Raw genomic sequence first — 13,753 nt, 5'->3', positions numbered from 1 at the left:
GCCAAAGGCACTGCCGTGATTGTTCACTAAGCAAACTTAGATTTTGAAGCCTTGTTTTGCCCAGTGACATCCTCATTGACAGACCCAGTAATGACAGTAATTCAGCATGTTGGGATAGCAGGAAACGCTCGTTTGCAAATCTTTGAATCTTGTGGATTAATTTAGGAGATGTTTATACTGTGACAGCACCTCTTAAAGACCAATTGTGATGAGAATGTTTCAGTTTCTGGTTTCTGATGAACCATGTTTAGGCTGCACTGACACCTGCTGGTTCTGAGCACACACACATCGTTCTGTGTAGGTGTTTTCAGGATGCTTATTCCTTTCTTGAATTCTTTAAATTTCCCTCATCTTGCTGCATTTGTTCAGAGAAAAATTGATATGGGGGGAAAAAGAAGTAGATGATATTTTAGAGGAGGTCTGATACAAGAGTGTATCCCAGATTCCTGATTTTTGTAGACATATAGATATTATGTTTAGACTGGATATGACAATGGCACTTACAAGTATGCATTTCCAGTACATTTCTATTTCTTATTATTTGGACATGTTTGAAAAATCTCATTTCTTTCTCTTGAGGAAGAGATTTGATTTTTTTATAATAAATACTATGGAAAAAATCATGACAATATTTATCTGGCTCTGAAGTGACTTTAGGGAGAGCCGTCTTGATTATACCTGCAGTTTTAATAAGAATGTTTCTAGGACTACCACGTCTAGCTCTGCATAATGAAGGAATTAAAACTGTCGCTGCAGCGTAATTTTTTAGTGAGCAGTAAACATCAGGAATCCAACTGTGTGACCCTCAAATATGACTAGACCCATTTCTGTGAAATGATTATGCTGCAAATAAAAGGAAATGGAGTAAAAGTAGTTTTTAAATGAGTTCAGTATATTTTTTTTCTACTTTAAAGGAATACCATGGTGTTAAGAGTGAAAACACTTTGACAGACTTTGATTCTGATTAATTCTTTAGTGTATAATCACCCTGATTCACAGGAGCTTGAACTTAATGCATAATATATGATCAAGCTTTTTAATTATGTTCATTTTCTTTCAAGCCATGAAACCACTGATCTCCTCTAATCTGACATACCACACAATGTGGAATTTCACTTACCTTTGCATTAAGCCAGTATTCCCCATTTTGCCTCCAAGGGTTCAGACCTTCATCTCTAGTTTCCCACTTTCAGGTTGCAAGTCTCCTACTTACCCCCTTGAAGCTGTTTTTCTGAACAAAAATATTAAAGAGCCACATTACATGTCTCTAGCCGCAGGAGTCAAGTCTAGGAGCTGAGTTATTCCTTGGGCAGGGGAAAGCCTATGCTCAAATGAATTCTTAGGTATGTGTATATGAAACACTCCTTGATGAAACAACTGTGAGAGCAGACATGGGACTTTCATAATCTGAAAATGTTTCCTGTATTTTACACTCTTGATTTTCCCTAATTAATCTTGGATCCTTTTCCACAGAGTAGGCTGCTTCCAGTGAGGGAACTCATATGACTGATAGTTCTGAGAATAAACTACGGACCTGAAAAAATTGGGGGAGGGGAAAGGGGAAGGGGAAGAAACCTGCGTTTGTGTTTTGAGATAGAACTTCACTATGAGACAAATTGGGCTTCTGACTTCACGAGGAGCTATGGGGTGGTAAAACCACCTGCCTGTGGTGTAAGATGGCTGGAGTAGTCTCAGGTGCCTGTACTCTGTGTTTCAGTTTGGGTCCTTGAGATGTATCTCCTTTTGGCTCATGAGTCCTTTAGAGTGTATCCTGAAGCATCTGCCTCTTGTTATGGCATGGACTGTGGAGTATGCACTGACTACTGGCCATCTAGAATTGGCTGAAGCTCAGCGTTCCCTACTTGATGCTTGTTATGCAGTCACAGCCAAAGCTGTATGGTGCTACATCCAACAAAGGACTCAGAAGCTGATCTTTGGGTTTACTGTCCCACAAATGGATACCTTGGGGAGTGCCAAGGTTTTCTGTGAAGTGTCCAGGGAAGAGTCTGAACAGTGTGGAATTTGAGCTGCAAACTGAATGGGAAAACCGTAAGGATGTATTGTAAACTTGATGCTTTTCTAGAGCTTGGTTTTTGATGTGGTGAATAAGCAAGCACTTCTGTCATTGCAGAATTGCTACATGTCTATAAATCACTTGTAGTGAGCAGTCACTCATAAAACATCCACCACATAAGAAGGTAATGTTCATTTTTCCAGTGATGTGCAGTGCACTGTTTGCAGCACTTGCTCAGGTACTAGGAGTTCTGAGAATAAATTCTTAGTAAACCACAACATAGTAAAAGCTCCTGCATGGTGTTTTTTTTCTTTATTAAGAAGAGAGAACATTCTGTATGTAGCAAGGCACTCAGGATTCTTTGGGTAAAAGATATGGGCATAGGACTGGACAGTGTTCTAAAGCCTTGGTGCTGTGACCTGTTCATTTATATATCCATGGTGAAACAGTCTCAAGAGGAGGGAATGAAAAAGCTGCTAAATAGGGGTTTTTATGGAAAAAAACCTGCAGTTCTGCTTAATGCCTACTGAAAGAAGTCCATGTGCCTTGAATTTACGCTATTATTTTTCTTTCAAATTATTTTGATATATTTTTTAAAATTAAGCCCATTGCCATTTTTTTTTCCTTTTGTTTTCTCTCAAAATTGATGTTTTCCATGTTCAAAGAGGAGGCTTGAGGAACACTGAGTTAGCAAACTAGACACACAGTTGCAGTGGAGGGACTCCTGAGATTCACAGTGAGACTGACTGAGCTCTGGCACAGTTGTCCCAGTGAGGTCATGGATTTTCCATTCCTAAATAAATTCATAATAAACAGGGAGCTTGTTTCATCAATAATTGTTTATTCCATCCAGGCAATTAGAATTTTATGGCAAGTTTTTGCCCCTTTTCACTTATCAGCTATACTCCAAATCTCTTTCAACAAGGGAGTTTTCATCTTAAGGGAATGGGTGCTCACCTGACATAGCTGCTCGATACCAGTAACACAGATTCTGGTATGGGTTACGTTACAGTGCTGTTACTTCTGTTTTATCTATAAAAGTAGAAAATTGTTTGCTCAGATCTTGCCCTGTAAGTTTTCAACAGAAATAACTTCCTTTGTGAAAGGAAACTTTGAATCTGTGAGCTTGTTAACAATGATAGTGATTTTCTTTTTAAAAAGAAGTCTATTTATTGTATTTCAAAAAAAAGTTTTACTGTATGAAATATATATAACAAGAAGTAATAGGAGGAAGTTAAAAAATAATTTAAACTTCCTGATAATTAGTTCTATTAGGCTGTAGAATAAGTTCCCAGGGGAAGCTGTAGAAGCCTCATTATATGTCTTATTTAAAACTAGATTAGATAAAGTGCCTGAAGGAAACAAGCTTAGGTTGTTTCCTGTGAGGCTGAAGGAGATGACCTCAGAGGTATTTTTTGCTTCTGAAATAATTTATTCTGTTATGCAGTGCATCTAGGAAAGTCTTACTCATTCTTACATGAGAATATTTTATAAGTGCTCCTCTTTCTGCACTATTTGGTTGGTGGATTGGATGGATATACGAGGGAGCTTGGAGGTTTACTTGAAATTGCAGTGTGAAAATCCAGATGTATTTGTTGTGTGTTATTCTCTACCACAGTGGCTATAAAGGTGTTTCACATAAAGTGGAACAGTTCCAAAAGAAAAGGCTATAGGAGCCCCACATCAGAAGACATCTATAGCAGCCTGAGTTGACAGGCCGTACTGTCTACTTCCTCAAAAGGAGATGGTTTCTTCTGAAGTAGGTATGGGATTTTGTGTAAATTTGCATTACTCTGTTCTACTTGGTTTCTTTTTGTATGTGGAAGTACTCAGGGTACAAAACTCTCAAAATTAATAAAGGACCAATAAGCTGTAAGTTCACAGTTATGCGATATGAGTCCACAGTATCTGGCAAAGGGAGTGTAGGCATTTGTTTAATTTCACATCATCAAATCCAAACCTGTCATTGTGATTATGGTGTGTTGTTATTTCTGTCCCTGCTAAAATCAAGGAGTAGTTCTGCTAGTGGTGGGCTTAGGTGACCAGGGATGCTCAAAGTTAATGATGAAGAGCTGGACCATGCACAAGAATAGAATATAGCAAAGAAGATTTAAAGACAGAGAAGATCGTGTTGCTCCTGGAAATATTCTGAAGTTTGCATTAAGTTTACAGAATAGTTGTAATGCCTTCAGCAAGAGAAAACTATGGTTTATAATATATTTTAACAGTGATTGTGAGGTTGTTTTAGATTCTTAATTGGATTTTTTTTTTTCTTTTGTTCAGTCCTGGAGTACAAATGGTGCATTGTCATCCTGTGCAATGCTATGAAGTGACTGTTCATGCATGACAAACAGGAATCCACAAACTGATTTCTTTAAAATTGTGATTTTTTTTCCACATCCAGTGATACTGGTAGGTTAGTTTTAGGACCTCACAAGCTGTTCTCCCCCTAGTTATTGTGGTTTTTTTTTTTTTTTTCTTCTTTATTTCAGGTGGGTTTGCATTTCAAATGAGCTGTGAAATTCTCATTTTCTGCAGGATATATATATAATTTTTTTTCAGTTTGTATGGCCTTCTTTCTCCAGGTGTTTGAGCTCCTTGAGGATTGTACATATCAAAAAGGAGTAACAGAACTTGACAAAATAGTGTCAGGACAACAGTGCAAAATTACAGATCTGGAAGGGATTTATGAATATCGTGGAAAACCTGGTAGAGCAAGGATGTAATTGTGTGGTTTCTTTTGCCTGATTTAATGGTAATAAACAAATTGAAAGAGTAGCTTGACTGAGTAGGGGGCTGATTGATGGAGTAGATTGAGCAGGTACAAAATGTTTCTCTTTCACCAAAATACAATTCGCCACCAGGTGGAGACTTTGCATTAACTTTGAACTGAAGATCGCGAAGACAAAAGAAGTTATCTGCTTAAGAAGCCATTTCTACAAAAAGAAAATAATCCAAATTATTTTTTGGTTCTTTTCATAGATAATTCTTGCATTGAAAAGTTTCTCAAGCTGATCTGAGGAAGCTAAATCTTAATTCTGTGGGGGGGAAAATAGCATATAGTACAAGATTTAGCAAAGTAATGCTGAATTGTTTTGTGAAGTGATGGAATTTGCTGAAGTTAAATTTATCATCTACCTGGTTTTTCTTTAAGTGGCATGGAATCTTTAAGTGATTGGCATGGACTAATCTTGAATTTTTTTCATTTAAAATGACCTGGTTATGAAAACTCTTTGGTCTTCAGAATTTGCAGCAGGTTTAAATAACGTTTATCTCTTTGTGGCATTGTTAATAGCAAAGACATAATTACATGCCTTTCTGTAAATGGAAGTTCTTTAAATGCAAGTACCAAAAAGAGTCTTGAAATTTGTGGAGGAAATTGTTTTTCCAAGCTAGCCATTCATTAATGTGGAGAGGAATAATGAAGTGGGAACTCCACCATCTTTGTTTCCATTTTTATGCGAGGAAGAGGATAAAGAAACAGATGAGAACTTAGCCCTGTGACTAATTGTTCTGTACCTTAACTATAACTATTGCCCTGTAACTAACCTGGCTGAAGAGTTTAAGTAATGGGGCAGGAGTTTAAAACTGCTCTGCACTTTCTGATCAGTAGTAATACTATTTTTCAGCTGTGAACTAGTTACTTGGAAAGGGATAAGTAAATGTGGATACTGAATGTAAGTGAATGAAGATAATGAAAGACTGAAACTGCAGAACAGGTTGTTTAGTTTCCGCAGAAGGTTAGCAGAAAAACCGAGGATGAATTGATTTGGATCAATGAAAAGAAGTCTGCATGGATATGGGGTGAATGAGAGCGTGGGAGAGTGAAACATGAAAGAACAGGAAAGCTGCAAGCAGGTGAGGAGAGATGATGTTGAGCAGAAGGACCTCATAGGGGTTACAGCAGTTTTCTTTTGTTTTGGTCTGCAGTGTGGATAGTTGATTCCTGTCTTTTCATCATGAGTGTATTTGGTCAAAAGAAAGAATACCAACCCTAATGCTTCTTGATGTTACCCCAACAGAAGATAATTTTGAATACTGCTCATTTGAAAAAAAGAGAGTAAGTGGATTCAAGGCTCGACAAGTGTCATCTGACTTGGGCCAGGGGACAAGCCAAATATTTGCTTAAAGCAGGGAGAGAAATCTGTGGAGTGTGAGGAGATGTTCTGGAAGAAAAGAAATAATTGCTATTATTGGGAGGTTCTTACTGCCTTTTGTTGATCTTAGAGAAAATGTCTTCTGCTTTTCATTTTCCCATCCTCTCAGAAACTCGGCACGTCTAATTTCTTCCGATGTTAAAGTAAGAGGGCTGCTGTGAAAGTAATGCTTCCGATTTTATTATGTTGGCCCACTGCATTAGAGGAGGATGTTTGTGGTATGGCAGTAGAGGTTGAACATTCCCAGCAGTATTCTGTTAAATTTTGTTTCTAGGTGTCAAATGGCAATAGAACAGCAGTGTGACAGAATGGCACCTGACATGGGAGTGCATATGAAGAAGTGAGCAATTGAATTCCTCCATGTGGAAAACATTGCACCCACTGGTATACGTTGACAGTTGCTGAACATTTATAGAGACCAAACAGCAGATGTGAGCACAGTGAGGCAGTGGGTGATATGTTTCAGCAGTGGTGAAAGCAAAATACTATCTATGTTTTGAATTTCTGTACACACCTGTCACACCATGAAAAGAAGTGAATCTCAGTCAGCTTCTCTGAATGGTTTGGCAGATTGTAACCAGGGCACTGTGTGCAGAGTGGGCCACTTGCTCAATGAGATGTTATTCAGCATGGTGAGAATAAGGAGAATGTAGTTGTGCTCACACCTGTAGGGTTCATCCTGTTATCTGTATTAGCTTTCAGAGATCTCCTGTGGTTGTGCAGTCCATAATTCTATAGGGTTAAGTTTTTCTGTTGGGAAATTCAGTTTTGGATATGAAGATAAATTTCTTTACAGAAAGAATGGTTGAGCACTGGAACAGACTCCCCAGAGCAGTGGGCATGGCCCCAAACTGCTGGAGTTCAAGCATAAGGTTTGAATTTTGAGTGGTCCAAAAATGTTGGAGTTGGACCTGGTGATCCTTCTGAGTCCCTTTCAACATATGTTTAAATGAGTGCCTTATAAGAGGAGGATAGTGAATGTCACTGCAGTCTTCAAGAAGGGCAAGAGAGACTACAGGCCAGCCAGCCTCACTTCTGTCCCTGGAAAGGTGATGGTACAAGTTGTTCCATCCAAGCAGATGGAAGGCAAGGATGTTACCAGGAGTAGTCAACATGGGTTCACCAAGAGGAAGTCATACTTGACCAGCCTGGTAGCCCTCTATGGTGTCATACTGGCTGGGTAGATGGAGGAGAGCAGTGGATGTTTGTGTATATTGACTTCAGCAAGGTATTTGACACCATCTACCACAACGTTCTGGTTATGAATCTTAGAAAGTGTGGGATAGATGAGTGAATGGTGAGGTGGATTGAAAACTGGCAGAGCTCAGAGGGTAGTCATCAGTGGCGCAGAATCTAGCTGGAGACCTGTAACTAGTGGTGTCCCCCAGGGATTGGTGCTGGGTCAAGTCTTGTTTAACATTCATCAGTGACTTGAATGAAGGGATAGAGTCCACCCTCAGAAAGTTGACTGATGATACAAAACGAGGAGAAGTGATTGACGCCTGAAGGCTGTGCTGCCATTCAGCAAGACCTGGGCAGACTGGATATTTGGGTAGGGAGGAACCTGATAATGTTTAACAAGGGAAGGTGTAGTGTCTTGCACCTGGGGAAGAATAACTGCATATATCAGTGCAGGTTAGGGAATGACCTGTTGGAGATGAGCTCTGTGGAAAAGGGGTTCTGGTGGACAAGAGGTTGGCCATGAGGCAGCAGTGTGCCCTTGTGGCCAAGAAAGTTAATGGGATCCTGGAATGCATTAAAAAGAATGTGGCCAGCATGTCAAGGGAGGTGGTCTGCACCCTCTGCCCTGGTGAGGCCACACTGGGTCCAGTGCTGGGTCCAGTTCAAAAAGGACAGAGATCGCCTAGAAGGAATCCAGCGGAGAGCCGCAAAGATGATAATCGGCCTGGAGCATCTCCTGTATGAGGAAAGGCTGAGTGACCTGGGTCTGTTCAGCCTGGGGAAAAGAAGACTGGGGGGGAGAGGGGAATCTTATTAACACTTATAAGTACTTAAAGGGAGGCAGGAGGAAATAATGAGGGAGGCCAGGCTCTACTTACTGGTGCACAGCAAAGGGACTAAAACTTGGGAGTAGGAAGTTCTGTACAGATGTGTGAAAGAACTTTACAGTAAGGGTGATGGAGCACTGAAACAGGCTGCACAGAGGAGTTGTGGAGTCTCCTTCTATGGAGATACTCAAGACCCATCTGTATACCTACCAGTGTGGCCTGTTGTAGGGTACCTGCTTTGGCAGGGGAGTTGGACATGATGATCTTCTGAGGTCCCTTCCAACCCCTGCCATTTTGTGATTGTGAGTGGCTTATTCTTTCCTTTGTTTTTAAATTTGCCCTATTTTCTTCTGTGTATTTGAGAGGAAAAAGACTTTCAATAGATTCTGTAAAGGGCAATGAGATTGGTAAGCTTATTTAATGATTGGACAGTATGCTTAAGCCAAAGAAGAGCATTAATTGCAGCAAAATATTAAACCACTTACTGAGATTATTTTTTTTTAAATATAGCTTTTGAGATTTGTTGAAATAAATCAGAATAACACAGACTGTCATGGACATTATTTGCATTTGATGAATGCGTGTGCTGGCCTAAGCTGCTGAACTATTCAGGCTGAAGGTTTCCACCATTGTCCTTGTTCCTGTAGATATCACAGAGAAGAAGATTAAGAGCATTATAAATTTAAAATAAAACTCAGAAATAATAGAATAGGAAAAGATAGTCTACATACAACAAAAGGCGAATTTGCATAGACTTACTTTTATCCAAACATTTGACCTCCAGCTTAGATGACTTAAAAAAAAGAAGAGAAAACCTGTACCCGTTTGTCTTGGAGCAGTAATCTGAAAGTTAACACATTGAGAAACATTTCTCACTAACTCTGAACTGCATAGGCAATTATTCCTTTAATTAAAATCTGCATTTCTTTTAGCACTGGTGTAATGGTCATCTGACTGTCCAGTTGGAAAATAATAATATTCCATCTTTTTCAGGTTTCTTAATTCAGAGATCTGCAAATTGCTTTTCTTAGTCGTTTCATCATTCAGACCTTCCACTGGCTCTTTCTTCAAGTAACTTTGAGTTTGAACTATCATGACAGCTCTTGACAGCTGTAACTCAGTTTCTGTGTTCTAGCAAGTCCCCTTGACCTGGCTCTTTAAACCTCCTGGAGGTTCAAACACTGTATTTGCTGTAGCTTCCTTGCAGTAGTTTATGATTTTATCCCGCTAACCTTTAGGAGAAAAACATTTCTCTATTCACTAGACTCCTCCTCTCTCCTTATTCAAAGACTTGAAATTTAATATTTTAACACATATACTAGAGCTGAGTCGGTGGTAATATAAAATAATGGAAAAGGAATCCTTAAAACTGATTTATCCAGAGAGTCTTGAAGTATAGAGGTCTATCACTTAAAATTGATAGAGTTTCTTTTGTTTTAATGAACTGCATGACAGAATTGGTGGCTATGGAAATCACTTTTACCTGGCAGCCCCTGGCATTGGTGTCTGGTGGCAAGTGGAAAGGGTATAAAGGCATCATTTGTTAAGTACATTTATTTTCTTCACTATTATTAAAGTAAAAGTTTCAGTTGCTAAGTGCTGGCTCACTTCTTTGTTTTTATATCCCAGTTATGGGAGTATTTGACTGAAGAAGAGTTTAAGGAGGGGATCTGCAGAAGTCTGTAGCAAAAAGTACTGAACAACATCCCAGTCATCTTCCCTGCCTGCGAAATTGAATCTGCAGGGATTTGAATATGCTCACTGCATTTCAGTCTCTATTTGAGTCCATTATGTATTATATATTTCTTATTCTGACAAAACTATTAAGCAGAATAGCAATGGCATATTTAAGTTTGGTTATAGTAATGTTTAAGGCAGTGAAAAAAGTGAACTGGTGTGGTTACAGCATCATTCTAATAAAGGACAGTGTTTCTTAGTTTTACTTTACAGTCTCCTGAACAAATAACAAAGGTAGCTTCTCCACGATGTTCATTTTTAGTGAAAGCAACTCTTCAGGAGAAAAAGATGAGGAAAACATCAGAAATATTGATATAATTATGCTATATTTTAAACAGTGATTTACAAGTCATTGTTATATAAGAAATACTTTTTTTTTTTTTTTTTGATCTTTTTTTAATATGAAACATCTATCAAGTAAATAGGAAAGGAAAACTGTCTTTTTCTGAGTGGTTTCATTTCCAGTGTTTCTTTGGCATCCCCTCAAGGGTCAGACTCAATAAACAGCTGTGCACTATGTGTGAATAAAATCAATGTTGCAGAACCGCATAGCACACCAACAAAAAAAGGAGTTTTAATTCTGTTCTCTTCGAGTGTAAGTGGGACACTTAGGAGTTTAACTTTTCCTATTCCAGTATTTACTCTCAGTGCTTACACCAAGGAAGAATTCAAAACAAGAAACAGCTGGAGCCTTTTCTTTACACTTCACCTGCTATTCACATCAATAACCCTTCAAAACACAAATGTGCTGGCAAGTCGCACACAATTTTCACTGCACCCACTTTCATGTGGAAAAGTAACTTCATCATCTCACTTGGGATAATAAGTATCAGAAATCTGCATGACACCATTTTCAGTTGAAGGCTCTTATTTCCTATATGAAACAACAAAACGACTCACGCATGAGGTATGCTCACATCTGTGGTTATAAAGGCACACACATATGCTTCATTTGTGTGCATGAATATATATATATATATTTTTATCCTAAAGAGCAAGATAAATCTTGTTGTTAGGCATGAGATGTTGTGAACAACACCAGGAAGAGTGCTTTGTAAATGAGTTTGTTCTTGCTGAATGGATGCAAGGCGCAAGGCATTTCTGGAACCAAAGAGGCTGGCTGGCGTGAGGGGCTGCGTTGCGCTTGACTGAGAGGGCAGACTTTGGTCCACGAGAACTGCCCATGGCAATAGGCACGTACATACACCTTTGAGTAATGCAGTGGCATAGAGAGGGAGAATTGGAGATGTTTGTACTGTTCATAGATCTGTATCACAGAGAGTTGCAGTGTAGTACAGAGCTTCTTTTGGTTGTGCCATCTTGTAGCAGCAAGGATGGCTGGGGGTTGTTGCAAGCACCCAGATTTTCAATTGCCTGTTTGAGTTTCCTGAGGGACTGTGAATATATACTGTTTGTAAGGACTGTATGGGAATTTTTTGAATAGATTTCAGGGATTTCTAGATTTTCTACAGCATGTGATAGCAGGCCACCTTGTTTGATGTAAATGCATCCAGTGTGGTGAGCAGTTATGGGAAATGATTGTTGGGAAATGGGAAAATGGGAGGTCCTATCTAAGGGATTCTTCTACTCGAGTTTTTGTCAGCAGAGGTAATAAAAATGTTGGCTTTATACTGGAATTTTCTATAGGCTTATATTGCTTCTCAGGTTGTTGCCTGGAGAGGACTAACTGAGGGGGTAAGGACACACAGAGAAATGGGTTGCAAATCTTTCCAGATTGACTCAGGAAGATTTCAAAGTTTCAAAACGGATCACACATTTCACATGAAGCAAGCTGGAGAACATGGACTGAGTGAGCCTTTATTGGTCATCACCTTTGTCTTCTGGCTGCTTCAAATCATCCAGAATAGTGGAAATGTTTTTATACAGATTCTGTTGATGTCCTGCTGACATTACAAACAGTAATGTCTTCTCTTCCTGTTTCTACGTGATCTGATGTAACTAATAGCAAGACTTTCTTTAGGTCTGTTGAACCTTTTACGTGTTTTCTGCAAGTCTGACAACATTTTTTCAGCACATCTGTCTAAATAGTTTATATGGATTAAGGTTTTCTCTATCGCATGTCTCAGAAATAAAACCTGGGATCATGGTGTTTTTATGTCTCATCATTAAGTTCTGTAAATAGAACATGTTCTCTTACGTGACATGCTATAGGACATAGCGTTACCTATTGTAACCAAATTGTGAAATACAAAAGGTAACTCTGTGATGCCAGATTAATTTGAAAACTAATCTGCAAGGCAGTGTTCTGATTTCCAGCATCCATCTTGATTTGGGTGGAATGGAGGGGAAGCAGGGAGTTCACAGCAGAGCCATTAAGGTGTTGCACTGGGTCTGTCTGGGACACAGTTAGCTCTCAGCAATCCATGCAGTGCTGTGCTCTATAGCTGGTGTTTGTTTTTTTTAATCTCAATGTCTGATATTTTGGCTGTGGCTGAGCATCAGACACAACAGCAGAGTTGTCATTTGCAAACTCCCTCCCTCAAAGCCATTCCAAAAAAGGTGGGCAAAGAAGTGTGGAGGGAGGCATTACCAGGACAGCTGATTTCAACTGGCCAAAGAGATACTCTATACCATCTGATGGCTGCTTGGCACTGAAACAGAGGAAGGGGAGGAGGAGGGTATTCATGTTATGAAAACATTTGTCCTCCTGAACAACAGCTAGATAGATTGAGGACCTGCTTTCCAAAACGTGGCTAAAAATTGCTTGCTGATGGCACGTGGAAAATAATTGTCTTTTCCCTCTCAGCATCTTATTTTTAGGTGCTACCATGCCTTAGATTGAGACCTCTAGTCTCAATCAGTGAAAAAAAAAACAGTGTTTAATTTTATTTGTCTGTTTAATCCATATGGATCATTCATTTTCCTTTAGCTTCAGCCTTGGAGGGGGCAAGTACTTTCATGAGGGCTGCCGATGGATCACAATAAAGAAACAGGACTCTAACTGCTACTTCTCTGTTTCCCAACAGCGTATGCTCAGGGACAATTTCTTCTGCACATTGACAGCTTGACACACACAGTTCTTTTCCTGATACTTAGAAGAAATGAAAAGACTTCACAAACTTGCTAAAGATGCTGATTCCCAAAGCTCTGTACTGTGAGTTTTTATTAAAGCATTCCAGTGTCACAGCATCCAGACTTGTGCCCTCTTGGTTGATAGTCGGGGGATATTTGCAGGACTGACTGCACAGTGACCTCAGGTTTCCTGCAGCAGAAAAAATGCCTCGGGGACACTCAAGAGATTTATCATAATGCTGTTTGTTTGCAGAAACTTTCAGGTACAACAGAGACTGACAGGTACTGTACCACACAGGTTAAACAGCAAAGAGCTTAGCAGTAACAATATAGAAAGACAGGCAGTCAAATATATACACACTATACAAAATTTCTCTCTGCTGCGTGATGTTTAGAGCTCCCTAGAGCTATTTTCCTTGATACGCTGACGATGCTGGGCCTATAGTTCAACATGCTGTACTGGGTACCAATTCTTAGGTCTTAATTCTCCTTTTTTTTTTTTTTTTTTTTCCTTAAAGCTGGTCGAAATTTGCAGAAAGTGAAATGTTTTAAGGAAATTTTAGCCTAATACACCCATGCTAATATTTTTAAGAGCCACTGTCACAGTATTGTGATACAGGAATAGAGTAACGTGATAGAGATTTAGTGGGCGCAGTTTGGCTTTTCAGTTTAACATGTGGAGAGGAGTAACATCCTCACAGGTGAATTGAAGAGGCGGCTAGCTGGAAGGCAAGTTACAAAGAAGAATCTCTTTTTCCTTTGATGTAAAGTATCTCTCCTAGTTACTTGTTCAGCATATTGCT

Source organism: Tympanuchus pallidicinctus, unplaced genomic scaffold, assembly GCF_026119805.1.
Source record: "Tympanuchus pallidicinctus isolate F22 unplaced genomic scaffold, pur_lepc_1.0 scaffold1, whole genome shotgun sequence".
NCBI lineage: Eukaryota > Metazoa > Chordata > Aves > Galliformes > Phasianidae > Tympanuchus > Tympanuchus pallidicinctus.
The sequence above is the reverse complement of the archived record's forward strand: the minus strand, read 5'-3'. Positions refer to the sequence as shown.